Source organism: Diadema antillarum, unplaced genomic scaffold (assembly GCF_040938485.1).
Source record: "Diadema antillarum isolate AM-2024a unplaced genomic scaffold, OU_Dant_1.0 scf00000024, whole genome shotgun sequence".
Classification (NCBI taxonomy): Eukaryota; Metazoa; Echinodermata; class Echinoidea; order Diadematoida; family Diadematidae; genus Diadema; species Diadema antillarum.
In genome coordinates this window covers 442,357-459,050 of record NW_027270913.1, presented here as the reverse complement: position 1 = coordinate 459,050, position 16,694 = coordinate 442,357, and the positions used below count along the sequence as shown (strand labels likewise).

At 37.2% G+C, this 16,694-nt stretch overlaps 1 protein-coding gene across 1 annotated transcript in view; it reads right to left on the bottom strand.

Moving 5' to 3' along the window:
• Positions 1-2,415, bottom strand: part of LOC139733261 (rab GTPase-activating protein 1-like) — a 97,592-nt gene extending 95,177 nt beyond the window's left edge. The window contains exon 1 of the mRNA XM_071644103.1: positions 2,275-2,415. The gene's annotated coding sequence lies outside the window, so the exon portion shown is untranslated. The remainder of the gene's footprint in view (positions 1-2,274) is intronic.
• Positions 2,416-16,694: the final 14,279 nt, after the last annotated feature.

Genomic DNA, 16,694 nt, shown 5'->3' with positions numbered 1-16,694 from the left:
ACATAGATGAATATTCATGATTTAAGAATCAGAGTTGCCAAGTAAGGGTAGCACCAAATGTTTCAGCATTGGCAGCTGAAAATGTTATAAAAATAAAATAAACCTATAACAGCACCATAAATTGCCTTTGAAGACCAGAACTTCATTACGGCCTTCATAATTCTTCTCAAGTTAGTTAGAATAATTTCAGTGCTGTTTTACTTGGCAGCCTTGACATGTACAATCTAAACAAATATCTGTATGTGACTTTGGCTTGACCTTGAGCCTGATTCATTTGACATTCAACTTTCACACATACACAAACGTGTTCTCCAATTGAAGAAGAAACTTTCACTTATCTAGGTTTTACCAACCAAACTGCAAGTGCTGTTGCATAATCGTGTTCTTACGCTCAACCTAAATTTCTGTAATGTACAATGTACATAAGCGTACTTCGGTCAAGCGAAGCACATGTGTAGAATGAAGGAAAATATAAAGAGAATTTCACCATTTTTTGGGGGAAAAAAGTGTATATTTCTTCGACTTATCACTGAGGCATGTTAAGGGTAATATTATTCTCCCCTGCTTTCAAAAAGAGGCAAGTCAAACATTCTTTTATTATGCGAGAAAAGTGAAAATATGTTGAATTCTCTTTACAAATGTTTTCTTTATATCGTTGTACACATGTGACATCAAAAGCTGTAGTCGTCTTCTCTTCAAGCAATGACTGAGCAGAAACTTCAAAAATTCATAACTTTTGAATGGATTGTCCAATTTTCCTCAAACTCTCGGCCAGATGTGTTCTAAAATATTGCTGCATTCACTCAATCCACATGTTTATGAAGGTGGACTTGAAGTTTAACAATCTTAATAAAATGGTTGCCATTTCTTTTACTAAACTTAGGGATTGGTGTGGACCACATCTGTTGATGTTAGAGGGGCAATCCAGGGATTTAGGGGCCTTGTACTGTTATGACCTTACAATGACTCTTTAGGTTACAGGATTTTTTTATTTATGATATCTTTTTATTTATGATATTTTCTTATTTATATTTTAGGTTACAGGATTGCATTCTGACATGCTCCAACTTTTGTTATTTCTGTGTGCACAATTTGGCAATGTTTATTGCAATAATTTCAGTATTCATGGCCAAAGTTGCATGGTAATGACATATAGTTGAGAAGCTAAAACCTGTGAGAACATAATTCTGTAACCCAAAATATCAATTACAGTTCCACGGTAATTATTCCAGTTTGCAGCATATTAACACTTTAAATAGCAACACTGAAAAATCTTCCACCCTCTCTGAAAGAGTCACAAGAAATAATGAATACTATCACTAATTGTATGACTTCAACAAATGCAAAGTTCTCACTCAACACGCAGGGCACCGGGCACCCATAATAAGCTCAATGGGGTTTGCATGGTCAGGTACTCGAATTTGCACACACTGCTCGATTAGGATAAAATCTCGCACCGATAATTATTGATCCCCTGCTTGAGATAACAACCGCAGCGTCCATTAATTCAAAATCATGAATGAAGGATTAAAGTTACCAGTTACCACTGGTTGCGTTCCGTTGTGTGCCAATGCCACAGCACACCGTTTGTCTCTTCTCAATCACGCCACGCAGGGAAGGGCGTTAGAGCGTTCATGTGGCGTACCGTAAGTACTTTCATTATGCACACTCACATACAACATACACACATTGCATCCATCCCAACACAAAATCTCACACACATGCACACAGCACAGTACCACGGGCACCAGAACATGCTGTCGAATCTGCGGTGCCGGTACGTGCCTGGGACCGGGTAAATTTACTCGAATTATGATGCACTGCTCGCACCGATAATATAGGGCCATAAACATTGGTAAAGCGCACAATTGCCTAGATTTCTAGCTGTACGATACCTGACATTAGATTAAAAAAATAAAAATATTTTACATTGTATTTAAACGTTAGATCTCAGTCAGCAGGACACTGACCATGGCGGCTATTCAATTGGCCATTCGCCCATAAGACCATGCTGACAAATATAATAGTAAATTAGAGTCGCCAGTAACAGGTAGAGAGTTCCTCATTCATTCAGACAGGCTTAAGTCAAGTTTAGTTCTTTTATCACCAAGAAAATGTAAACCTCTTGCTCTACAGCTACTGTCTCGTCCAGTCTCGATTCATCATGGACCCAATTTATACAGCGAGCGTATGACACACACACACAGTCAGCAGTCACACCACAGCACAGGCATTTAGAATTGTGATGATGGATACTCTTCATTTAGTACATACCTAATGTAAACCTGGATGGCTGGATCACCGTAGCATCGCATGCTAAGGATGATACCTTTCGAGAATAGAGTTCTTTCCCAAATATTAATGGTCTAGCATGTAAGTTTAGTCTAGTCGATAGATCCCAGGATCCCCTGCCCTGACCTGTCGCACATAGCACAACACACAACACAATCTTCGCAGCCCGTGTTATTTCCACCAGGCAGAACTACACACGACGTAGGATTCGTTTTGACCTGATGCACCACTTCCGGGTTACACAGCTGGATTTATGGTAGAGGGTGGGGTAAAGGCTTGCGACCGAGTTTGGCTATTTACAGTGCTGGCTTTACTCCCCTCCCTATTTGTCTGCTGATTTTATCTGATCTATCATATAGAGTAAAAAATACTTTGCTAAAACTTCTTATAATTATAATGAATCATTTGTTAATACAATAGGCATTGTACTGTCCAAAGACTTATCATTCTAAGTCTTCAAAAGACTAAAAACTTGTATATCACACCACTCTATGACGTTCGTAATTACAAGGGAGTGAGAAAAATGAATCAACGTTGAGCGTCGAGCTGTATTATCCCTGTAGGGAATGAATATGTGCAATCTGCAATGTAACGTTTTTGCATATAACATCACCTAAGAACGTTCGGCAGGCCAGGTCGAATGAGAAAAAGTGGTTCACGTTTGATCGGCGGTCTCTTTTTCGAGTAAACTTAAAGGGCGGTAAGTCTTTATAAGTACGAAATAATGTTTTCATGTGAGCAAGGCCGACACTTTCATTTTGCCGAAATGTTGCAGTTGAGATCGAGAGATGCGTGACTTTCAAGTTGAAATTTCGTGGTCGTTGGGCGGCTGGTCAGTCGATAACCGATATTACTCTGGAGTCTGCGTTTGAGTCGGCTCGACTCCTCTCGTAACTCACTGTTGTTACTGTTAGCACTCTGAGCCCGCGACCGGGGCCAGCTCCTATCCAAATCCTACTTTTAATACAGTTACGGTCTCTAAATTACTTCAGGTTCTTTCAGATGAGTAGTTTTCCTTATTGGGACACGCATTTCAGATCAGAAGCACAACACAGCAGAGATTAGACGACAAACGAACGCTACTCATATTAAAGGTAAAAGTTGATGAAAACAACAACACAACTCCTCAACTGAGGGCGCCGATCTGGTACATTTCAAGTACAATGATCAAGTCATAACGATAGCATAGATGGGTTGCTATAGTAATTTGAAACTGTTGCCACCGCGACTTGAGATGCTCACAAAAGGAAGTTCTGTGCAGCAAATCAGCGCTGGGAATCCGTGGAAAAGAGTTTATTGATAGTGTTCACTGCAGTCAGTGTCAGTTTGTGTAAAATATATTAGACAAGAGTGCATGTTGAGGGAGAGTGATGATGCTTGATGAGGATGTATGATTTTTGGTATGTGTCTAGGTCCTAACGTTAGTAAGAAGTAAAATGGTGCATTTTGCATTTTATGTGATACTGTGGTCATTGATCATGGCTGAACAGTTTTAGACTATTTGTAGTATTTGACATTGGTTAGATGTCACAGCAACTTACATGTAGTTTCATGAAGTTGTTTTACTGTATATGAATCTTATGATACAAGGTAAAACATACACATGACATACTTTTCAGAGCTCCGAGGCCTATGAAATTAAAATCACTTCCGGAATTTACTCACAGGTTTACATTATATATCAAAATGGTGCTTTTGAAATTACAGGCAGTCTGACTACATTATGACATCATCGTATCAATCAGTATAGTTACAGTGATTGAATAGTGTCTAGCTATCCAGACATAAGGGTAGAGTGCTAATATAATCATAACTTAACAGTTGGAACAGTGTAAATTTTCAAAGAGAAAGGACACGTTCAGAAAAAGTGGCTTTCCCCCTAGTATCTACAGAACTGTCTTTATTTTCTCTATACCGGTAATCTCTATACAAACTCGTTACAATGACACTCAGATGTGCAATGCTACTGCTCTTTCATTATGTATACATGTACAGTGTATGTACGTACATGTGTATTTTTATTTTGTACTATAACAATTGGAGAGATTTTAGCACAGAAGATTAAAAATGTCATATTTGCATTGTTTTTAGAAATGCAGCTCTGTGGCATCAAAAATCTTTCATTATATGTGAAAGAGATCAATAGATTGCCCCTACTATTAGCTATTTTATTCTTTTTATAGTGAAAGTGAATGTTTGTACACGTATGTATGTACAGTACATGTAGTTCAAACAACTTTTTAGTTTAGAAAAGAAAATCTCCAGATACAAAATTGTGCAATTAATAGTATCCCATTTTAAATGTGTTATACATCAAAGCATGGATTGTACACTGTACCATTCATGCTTTGATACAATCACATGACCTGATTATGCTTACACGTATGAGAACCATACATTTTGTATACTGCATGGTCATGTGACGACTGTGAAGGCTTGTTACTCGTGAAATGAAAAGGTGATTTCCATAGTTGAGGAAGATACTTGTAATGTGGAGAATTAATTTCAGCAAAATCAACAAGGTAGACCTGTTTGAACTCTAAATGCTGATTTTGTAAACTTCCTTTAATACAGTGGAACATAACAGTACCATACACAGAATTTTACTGTGACAGGATATTTAGTGTAGAAAGGATGCCCCATGTACTTGTCTGCATGTCATTCAGATGACAAAGATTATACTGTATACGTTATAATTTTCGCGTACATAAATTTTCGCGAATTGCTGCTGTCACACATTTTCGCGAGTGGTTAAATTCGCGATTGGGGGACCAGAGAAAATATGAAGTGGCAAAGAAAGTGTGAAATTTCAATTTACTAGCAAATAAGAATGATACTAGTTATTGTATACACTGCATGAAAAAAACTTTACCAAATTCTGCGAACTAGTAAGTTAGAATTCAACATTTTTGAAGTGGTTAAGTCCATCGCGCTAGATTTCTGATGAGTGGTCCCCTTGCGATAATGGATTGGCTCTCTACAGTATCCATAAGTAGACGTGGATGTGCTACGTAAACAAGCTTAGCTGGTTAAGTCCATCGCGCTAGATTTCTGATGAGTGGTCCCCTTGCGATAATGGATTGGCTCTCTACAGTATCCATAAGTAGACGTGGATGTGCTACGTAAACAAGCTTAGCTAGCCAGTATGGTCTGTTCGGTAAGCCTTGACATGGTATACTAGTATTGAAATGTTCGTATCATCAAGGCAAGGGATTCATTTTGGAAGGTAATATATTCGCGTGTTGTTAATTTCGCGAATAGCTCCCGACTCGCGAAATTCGCGAAAATAAAACCCCTGCAAAATATATAGCGTATACGTATACAGTAAATGTCTTTGATTAGAATTCCATTTGATGTACGTGTATGTATACATATTTTTTTTTTATTCACTTTTGGAACGTGTGTACACCTTGTAATGTGAGTCCGTAAACTTTTACATTCTTTGTAATATGCTTTGTATTGTTTAAAGGTAACTGTTCTGCAGTTGTGCAAAAGTTATCCACACAGTTGTACATTGTATGCTCACTTTATATGGTATAATGTATTTTTTGAAAGGAAAATATACAAGCACATGATTATACAGACTTACATGTATGATACAGCCAGATGAACTAGAGTCAGTGTGAGATGCTGAAATAGTGTGAATTATACTTTCTTGTGTATTCTGCACTTCCTGTCTTGTGCTATGTACACAATGCCTCATGCTACAAAGGCCCTAATGTGCAGGTACAAATATGCAAATGATGGGAAATTACCCATTTCCTCTCAAGCTGTACGGTTGTATGGCACAAAGGAGAGAGAAGAGTCAAATAATGAGGATTAACCCTTTAGCTCCTGCTCAATGGAGCGTGTGTACCGATACATGCAAATTATGCATGTTCTTGCAGACTCCCAGTTTCCAGTATTATGCCTTCAAGCAGCAAGTGTGTTGAACCGCAAGACTGATGAGGCAATGATTCATGCAGTGTAAAAGACAGGCATTTTCAAGAACGGCGCCAGGACTGCTCAGTCGAGGATATGGTTCTGAACAGAGCCGTCACCTGACATTTGTGACGGTGACTAGTATAGAGCTTTCTTAACCATATGCCTTCCTGATAATACACTCAGGGATAGGAGCTTTAAATCTGGTTAAAGCCAGTGAGCTGGTTCATTTGGTTTATGATTGGATGTCTTTATTTCCACCAAGTCACAGAAGTGTCAGGAGCTGAGAACAGGTAATACAGTGTACATGTATGTCAATGATATGTGTTGTAATTCTTTGCTGCGGAGACACATTGAGTATATTTTACATATTGTGTTCTTGTTTTCATGCGTACATGTGTATTTTGCATCACTGTCCCCTTTTTAGATTTTTCATGGTAGTTTTACCAAAAATTATGATGCTATGTACTGTAGATCTTTTATAATTGCTTCTTGTTGTTCCATGTACACAAAAATTTATCTACCGGTAAATTCGTTTTCTTCCCCTCCTCCTCCTCCATCTCCTTTATTTGTCTTCTCTCCTGTGCTTCCTATTTTTTTTTTTATGAAGATTCTAGTTTATTTTGTGCAGTTGTACTGAAATTGATGCACTACATTCAGTTTGATCCAGGTCTATTGCCATGATGCATTTTGTGGCTATCAGAGGAGAACAGGTACAACAAAATTATTGTATGCCTGTGAAACTGCTGTGCAGTATTGTACTTATGCTTAAAAAGCCAAGCATCATTTCAAAACCTGTAAAAAATTCTTTCTCTTTGCAAGTCTCTTAACAATTTAATCACTGTTTATGGTGGTATTCATTTTTATAGTGGAAGATTCAAATACACTGTAAGATAAAGTTTCATGCTGCTACATGCAAAAAGTATATTGTTAGAACTATACAGTACATGTATGCTGTAATGGAGAGGAGACTATACTGAAAGGACGTGGTTAACTGGCTCATTTGTATTTATGATCCCTGAAGTGATAGATTTGCAGAAATGTAAATGTCATACAATTTGTACATGTACATGTATATGGAATGAAAGTAAGAGAGCCAGTACGGTAAAACATCTGACTTGACCCAAATATTAATTGTTTAAACCATTCAAAGTTACAATGTACATGTAGTTGTATGTACACTGTAGCTTTGCTTTTCTCCAAATAAGAGCTATATTGCCAATATTGCCCATGTGTACTTTATTCTTCAACTACATTGTATGTTGTACATGTGTTCTGTAAATAATACACAAATTAGTAAATAAGTTTACAAAGGAACTTAAACCATTCTTTACAGCTGAAATGCGGCTGATCAGTGGAATTTTTGTACTCAAGGAATAACAATTTGAAAATGAAATGCTATTTTTTCAAGAGCATTTTCTATGAGAAAACTTTCACAGTGCTAGAGACACAGCAATACATTGTTTTGTACAGTGCACTAATGTGTGTGAACATGACCATGTTTTCAAGGAATTTTTAAAGCATGAGAGTACAAACAAGAAAAGCACTCGATATCGTGGACCTCTGCCAAGCCACTCACACATGCTGAAAGTCACCCTATTTCTCAATGATAAAGAAGCCTTTCTAGTGTCTAATGTCTACCTCATTTAAGCTTCCTGTTACACCTTGAGCATGTGCTCATCAACAGCGTGCGTATGCACACCTCAAATACTATGTACGCACAGCTTGAACTCCTTATTTGTTTGCCCAATTTGCCAATGATAATCTTTCAAAAATAGTAAGAGAAAAAAAAATTCCCGGATCCAGATTGTGGGCGGGATCTGTACCAAATTCAGCTATCGGTTTCTTGTGTCATTATCAACTTTTCCTGTAAGATTCATCCAAATTATTTTGTGAACGGACAAACCTACAAAAACATAACCTCCAGAGGTACATGTAATTACTGACAACTTGTGAAGATAGTCGTGTACATTGTCAGAGAGGATGTCTTGGAAATACATTGTACATGTATGTTAACAACTTTTTCTACACAGGTACAGTACATGCATTTGTTTAATACAATTGATTCAGTATTCAATAATAATCATTAGTTATTGAAATATTTTTGTACACATCAAGAATTATGCACTGTGTGTAATGAAGTGCTACCATCACACATTACACAGTGGTGTATACACATGTAGAAGGGGTGCTGCTGGTCATTATTGACAGTGTGTTACAACTGTTGCACTTGCACATGTTTTTTTGAATGTCTTATTTACTGTAAAGAACATATTAGATTTAGGCACATAGGATTTGTTGAAATAATGTGACTGATCCATAGTCCTGTGTTATTTACAGCTTCACAAGTTTTTGGTTGGACACTGGTAAGAGGACAAGTTCACCTCCACATACATGTGGATTGAGAGAATGCCACAATATCAGTAGAACACAGTCAGTAAAAGTTTGAGGAAAAATTAGACAAGCCGTTTAAAAGTAATGGATTTTTAGGAGTTAATTGCTGCCATCACTGGATGAAAAGACTACTACAGCTTATGATGTCACATGCGGAGAACGATACAAAGGAAATATAAAGAAAATTCAGTTGACATGTTTTCACTTATTCTCTCATAGTAAAAAAGCACTTGTCTTGCCTCTCTCGGAAGGCAGGAGGATTTATATCACCCTTAACATACTGTATGCCAGTGACAAGTCGAGGGAATGTGTACTTCTTTTCAAAAAATTGATTTTCTTTTTTCAAAAATATGCTTTGTGTTTTCCTTGTGTCGTTCTATGCAAGTGACATCTTAAACTGAAGCAGTCTTCTCATCCTGCAGTGACTGCATAGAAACTTTAAAAATTCAAAACTTTTGAAGGGATTATGCCAGATTTTCTTCAAACTTTCACTACTTAATGTGTTCTACTAATATTGCTGCATTCACTCAATTCACATGTGTATGTACTAGAGTAAAGTGAACTTGCCTTTTAAATGTACATGTACACCATCTGTGTGTTCTCATGCAGAGAGCAAATGAAGTACAATCTGTACTTACACGGTATTTTCAAACTCTGTAAGACCTTTAATGCAGGAGATCACCGGTAGTCATGATTCCCTTCCTTTTTCTGTGTGTGACATTTATAATGTAAATGTACACAGATTTATAGTGTTGCGTCTTGTGTGTTAATTTAATTTGTATTGGAGCGATGGTTGATAGGGCTTTTTTCCAGTAGTTCCGCTGTGCAGAGCCATGGATTTCCATGTGTTCTTGCGTGAAGGACAGTTTGTGTGCCTCATTTGAGGTAAGAGGAACACTGTGGCCAACCATGAGGCGGTGAAAGCCTGACGTCATGGTTTCCATGGCAACAGCATTAGCACTGAGCCCTCACAATTGCAACCCTGATATTTTTCCCCTACCTGCCTGTGATGTACAACTTGTATCACTGTTACATGTACACTTGTTTCTCTTCTATTTCTTCAGTTTTGCTCTTCAGTTCTTACTTGATATTTGTCTTTCTTTTTAATAATTTTTTTCTCTTTTCTCCCTTATTTTTTTAAAAATGACTCTTTAATATTGTAAATCATGTTCTCTAGATTTTGTTACTGTTGTAGAGTAATATACAATGTCGTGCATAAAGTACAGTATGTGCAATGTGCAATACATGTATGTACCAGTGCTTTAAGGTATTAGGAGAGGATCGTAATATCTTGAATACCAGTTACATAAGATTCATAATTCTTTCATACCATACACTGTTTAGTGTGTTTTTTAAAAAAAGTCAAGGGTACATCTCCATTGTGGAAGTTTCCACTTCGTTGATGTCATTTATTTAAAGCATCGTGTAGAGTCTTCTCAGACAAATGCTTTCTTTGGTTGTTTAGTTTTCTCTTCTCCTTTCCAGTACATGTAAGTCACATAATATCCTTGTCATTCCATGTCATCCACTTTGCTTTCACTGCCACAGAGCTTGGCATATCTTGACCTCGTTTCCTTAGTATTGCATTTTGCGTGTTCCAGATACCGCACACCCTTGCCATCTTCTAAAGGCTGAGTGGTTTTCCTATTTTTGTCCTCATTGTGAAGACATGGATTTTTATTTTCCTCTCTGTCTTTTTAATCACATCATCCTGAAGTCAGTGTGTCTGTGGCCTGAATTCAGTCGTGGCCTTCATCTTTCTTGCTCTTTTCACTTGGATGATGCAGTTCTGGGCCAACTTTGTGTCATTTTCATCAGTTCTCCCTCAATTTTACCTCTCAACATACCTCTTTGTACATCTTCCTTTCATGTTACACACCAAACATCTCTTCACATCTCTTTGTTGTTGTTTTGTTATTTACTTAGTAATGTCTCTTCTCTTTTTCTCTCCCTGTATGTCCTATTCTCTGTCTAAGACCTTTTGTTACTTGTCATATCTTCCCATTGCCTGATACAAGATCAGGTTCACTCTTACTCCTTCTCACATATCTCCTTTCGCCACACACATTCAACACCATCCAGTCGCCTCTTCTGCCTCTGACTATTTTAGGCTCCTTAAACAAATAGCGCACATTTAAGTTCTCGAGGCGCAAAACAATCGTGATCTGTGTGGAATGCTGGCGTGTGTAGTTCATTATAGCTGCAAAGCTTATTATTTGCATTTGTCGCAATTGGGTGCATGATATTGTGGAGGAGAGTGGTGATGGAAAATATGGCAGCATGAGAAGGAGAAAGAATTAAGGAGACTGCTGGAGATTGCCATTGATCTACGTCTACCTCAGCTTCAGCCTTTGTGAGCAGATAAAGTGTACTGATCAGGAGGCAGAGAAGACATTTGTTTGCGTTCAAAGCAAATGCTGCCAAATGAAAGAAGGAGCAACAGTATTCACTTTCCTCTTTCGCTCGCATCGTGTAGTTTAACCACAACCCATGCCAAGCTATCGATTTCTGGTGCTGTAATACATGCCATGTGAGGAATGTGACTGACTGTGTAGTTGCTCTTGGTGAAGGGGAGGGGAAAGTGGCTGTTATATAATTGAATCCTGGCTGTTTGATAGGATCCACGTCACACATCCTGCAACATGTGATCTTGTCAGCTGGAACCGGTGGCCACCAAAGAGACAGAGCATTTATCAAGTGCATCATGTATACAGTGAGCCTCCAGGCTCATTAACATGTCTCGCTGGTGAGGCTGGTGAGAGACCGAAAGTAGATGCCGGTATTCCACCAGCAAAAAGAGGAGAATGATTCTACAATGGACTCACCTGGCAAGGACTATCCCCCAAACCAGCAGATTCTATAATGGGTGAATTCTGCTCCTCGGAGCTATTTTCTCTGTAACGCTGAGCATCTCTTTTTCCTGTATCCAAACTCTCCCACCTACCCCCGCCCCCGTCTCATTTTCCTCTCATCTACTTGTTTCCTGCTTATATCTCTTCTGTCTGCCGCACTGATGCATCACTGAGATTGAGTGCTGCCTGCTTCTGTTTTTCTCTTTGGAGCGTTGATACGAAGAGGGTTATGCCAGTTTGCCCATTTCTAGACGACCATCCCGATCTCTTCTTGCTGCTGCTCCTGTTCCTTGGCACGCTGTATGCTCTCTGTTATCTGCTGGGATATCTCATCCTCTATCTTGTAGAGCAGAAGAGTAAGTCATAAAATGTACCGATACACCAGAGATTGTGCAGTGTACCTACCTAGTTTGATAACCAAATAGATATTGATTAGCCATATACAAATGTAACTACAGGAGATGTAAGTATTATAGATGACAGTAAAATATACACATATACATTACATTACTTACAATTCTTGAGAGATTGTTGTATTGCCTTTTCACATTGTATTCACCTGAGTAATTACTAATTGTAGGTAACAGTGGGTTTTTTCTTTTCTTTTTTCTTCTTTACTGTTTGTAGAATACTGTAAAAGCTGTTAATTTTGCAAGGGTTCAATTTTTATGAATTAAATATGGCCATTGATTTACCAACATGCAAAAATATTGCCATATACAGTACAGTAAAATTGGCAAAGTAAAAGATAGCATACAGACTGTAATTATTATATGATGTGTCATTGAATCAAGAAAACATCTCTCGAAAATGTATGTCAAAATATATACAAATGTAAGAGCTTTTACAGTATGTTTGATACCCAAAATGAATGTGTCTTAGTTTTAGTCGAGGAGCAGAAATATTGAGAATGCACAATGGAATGATAGCATGGTTTATTTGAGTACTGTATACGCTATAATTTTCGCGTACATAAATTTTCGCGAATTGCCGCTGTCACACATTTTCGCGAGTGGTTAAATTCGCGATTGGGGGACCAGAGAAAATATGAAGTGGCAAAGAAAGTGTGAATTTTCAACTTACTAGCAAATAAGAATGATACTAGTTATACACTGCTTGAAAAAAAACTTACCAAACTCTGCGAACTAGTAAGTTAGAATTCAACATTTTTGAAGTGGTTAAGTCCATCGCGCTAGATTTCTGACGAGTGGTCCCCTTGCGATAATGGATTGGCTCTGCAGTATTCGTAAGTAGACGTTGACGTGCTACATATGTACGTACACAAGCTTAGCCAGTATGGTCTGTTCGGTAAGCCGTGACATGGTATACTAGTACTGAAATGTTTGTATCATCAAGGCAAGGGATTCATTTTGGAAGGTAATATTTTCGCGTGTTGTTAATTTCGCGAATAGCTCCCGACTCGCGAAATTCGCGAAAATAAAACCCCCGCGAAATATATAGCGTATACAGTATTTTCCATCAGGCATTCCCTTGTACAATGTACAATGAATGTACTACATGTATGCAGTCGTAGTCTTTTACAGTTTTACATACTGTGATTACTCTCCTATGAATATCGTGAACATTGAAAGTATACATTTTTACTAATTCTAAGTGTTCAAAACATGACACAAGCATCATAGATACTGTATGCATGTTAGTACCATGCTATAAGAATGTCATAATTTTACAGTAAATATGATATGTGCATTAGCATTCTGCACGACTGCTGATGGCAGATGTTTGGTGCTTCATGCTAGGCAGTGGTTATCCACAGTAGATGTAAAGTAATTAACGCTACATGTCAGTGCAGTGTGTGTGTGATGTATATTTCCTGTGCGTACATAACATACTGTAGTGTTGCTGTTGTGATAGTGATGCCCAGTGCCATGTGTTGAATACCGATGAATGACTGAATCATGTGAATGTGTCCTCATGTGATCAGGGTGACTGGATCAGGGCCCCTTTCTGACATGGCCATTATTTATGATAATGTTGATATCATAGAGGTACAGGTGTATATCTGCACTAGAAAACATTATTTGGCCTTTGACATAACATGTCTTTTATATTTTAGTTGTCACTGTACATCAATTGCTGTAGTGCAATATTTGCATTGATTGTGATTTGCCTGTTATGGAGACAGCCATTTCTGTGCCGAAAAACCTACAGATAGACGATAAGTTCTGTTCATTTTTGTAGACCTTCAGCAAAGTTCTTATAGTATATTGAGTGATAAGAGCTCTAGCAAGTGTGATCAGACAATGTAGAATGTTCAAGTTACGGGTCAGCATTGCAGCAGGAATTGTAGTGTGAAACTTTCATAATACATTACACCATCCACTTAATTACAAATTGGTAGTGAAATTAAAAGCAGGTGCAATTATCAATACGTATTCAACTTTAATCAAGGGCTGTTTCCACACGTTAACTAATCTGTCTAAAACTACAGAGCATATAAAGTTTGTAATTAATTCATAAAATAGATTTCTTGCATTGCACATTGAGATACTGGTTCTGTTTTTCATAGAGGTGCACTGTTCACTCTTTACTGTGCATTTTGTTTATATCAGGATAAAAATTTATGGATTCTTAACATTTAAAATGTGGTATAAATATATTTTCTCTCACTATATATGTGTCAGATTTTAATGCTGACTGCAGTCTGTATACGGCACAATGCCTTTGTGTATACATCTGTACTAGCAAACTCTTCAGTATTTATTAATTATCTATTTTTAAGTGTGTAGTTATATCAAAGATTACTGTCTGCAACATATAATTTGTAAGTGCAATATTTTGTGACTTACAATGTAGGACTTTTGTCACAGTCGAGAACCACATTGACAGAATGGGAAAGAATCATATCCCTTTTCAGGAGAATAGTTGGTGATACCACATTGGAGATGATGCACAGTGCATTTACAGTACGTTTGACTTGATAAAAAATGAAAACACCTCAAAGTATATGCCTGTAAAAAAAAAGATGGGAGATTAGTAAATAATAATTATGATAATGATAATGATAATAACAGTAATGATAATAATAATGATAATAATAACAGCAATAATAATGATAATAATAACAGTAATAATGATAATGATAATAAAACTGATGATGATGATAATAATAGTAATAATGATAATACGAAGAAGAAGACGAAGAAGAATAATATCTTATACTGCACCAAATCCGCTCTGCTGAGTGCTCAAGGCATGTGAATATAGAGCAAAATGAAGTCAAAATAAATATCCTACGTTCAAAAGTATAATTTGTAAAGTTAATGCTTTTGGCCGTAAAAACTTGAGGAAAAATGTTGAATGTACAGGAAATGGAAACATAATTTGCAGTGACCTTAGTGAAGCAAATACACATTTTAAAATGTGTAATGATGAATTACTAGTGGTCATTAGTACAAATTGTAGATGCTGTAGTGTTAAAAAAAAAGAAAGAACAGACACACAGTCCTCATGCATGTTTTGTACCAAGGAGCTTGAAGTTCCTTGGTTGTATAAAAACACATGAACAGTATGTAATGAAATGTTTTGGAAGTTTAAATGGCTGAGCCATGACATTACCTTACACATCAGCAGTTGATATCCTACAAAATCTCATCCCTGGTGGCCTTAGTGTTCACTCCATATTCAGTGAATGAGGTTCAAATATCACTGTTGTAAACTTTGTACATATATCTCATTAAAATCTTTAGATGGGTAATGATTCAACAGCTTGTAAGTATTCTTTTGAATCAATTAATCTTCAGTCATTTATTTCTATACCAGTGATACTTGAATTCTGCAGTGACTGACAAATTGTAGTCATCTCTTATTATCACCATTTATAATTTAAAAAAAAAAGGACAGAAGTCCCTCTGGAAACTTTATGAGCAATGAGGCAACAGAGCAGTTACACTGTGTAAGAGTTACATGTTATGTACAGCATGTTTAATGTTTCTAAAAAGACCACCATCTCTCTTTTCTGTGGCTTAATGCAGGTTATAGCTCTCTATCTGATATGCAATGGAAGAAAAAAAATGTATGGAGGAAAAATGTTACTGATGTCTTGAACAAATACCACGTTGCCCAACCCTGTGAAGGTAATGAAATTCAATTCACTGACCTTTGATTTCTATACCTTGGGACAACAACAGTGCCTAGTCTGCCAACTTCAGACCCATTCATGTTGAATTTGATGTGTACGGAATGCAGCCCCACCAGTTTTCATTTTCAGTATTGATGATGCTAATATTTTAAGAGTCATCATAGTGTGTAATGAATTTTGCATACGTTTTTATACAGTTTGTAGTGTTGAATCTCCAGTCTCCCCCAGTCTACAATATCTGTAGTTCTACAATGATGTCATCTTTAGAAACCGTCATCTGACAGCAGATTTGAAGTATTGTGTACATTCCTTTTTAATTTACATAAATCACTAAATGTAGTACAATTTTGTAGACTGCTTTGTTTACAAGCCTTATACAATGAAGGCCACCCAGTACTTGTAAACGTTGTCCTCAGGTGTGTCATGACACATGATGGACAGTGTATGCAATGTGCATAATTATTGAAATGATTTTAAATTTCTGTTGGTTCAACAGATTGAGGTACTGGTATGTAGATTTGTTTTAAAGGACTGCACGTACAGTGAATGTCATGACTGCTAACATACAGTTAGCAATTTAATACAAGCTGTACAAAATATGTGAGAAAGGACTCAAGGTCATTTGTAATCAATGGAAAACATAAAATATTCATTTCTGATTTTTTAAATTACAAACATTATGTACATGTTCAATGTAGATCTTTAAGTATCTGTCTTTTTCTTAATTTCTCAGAAACTGTTCTGTGACATTCTTAGATACTGTACATGTTGCTGATAGGTTTATGGCAAAACATGAAGATGAGTCTCCACATGCCACATGATGCATTTTATTAGCCTGAGGGAGAGAGAGGGCATTTTCAAGTCTCTCCTGGAACACACACACACATACACACTTCAATGCAAGGCAATGTTACCATAAACGTGTGCACTGCATGGTAAGCATATGGTGCACGAAACACACACTGATAACACACACACACAGCGGGAACCCCATTGGCTATGCATACATTCTGGGAGCAAGGGCGAACACTTATTGGAGGTTGGTGATATTATGCAGAATGCCAGGCTGATAAAATATTACAGACAGCTCCAACCGTAATAACCTGTCTCTTCTTGTGAATCTGCGCGGCAAA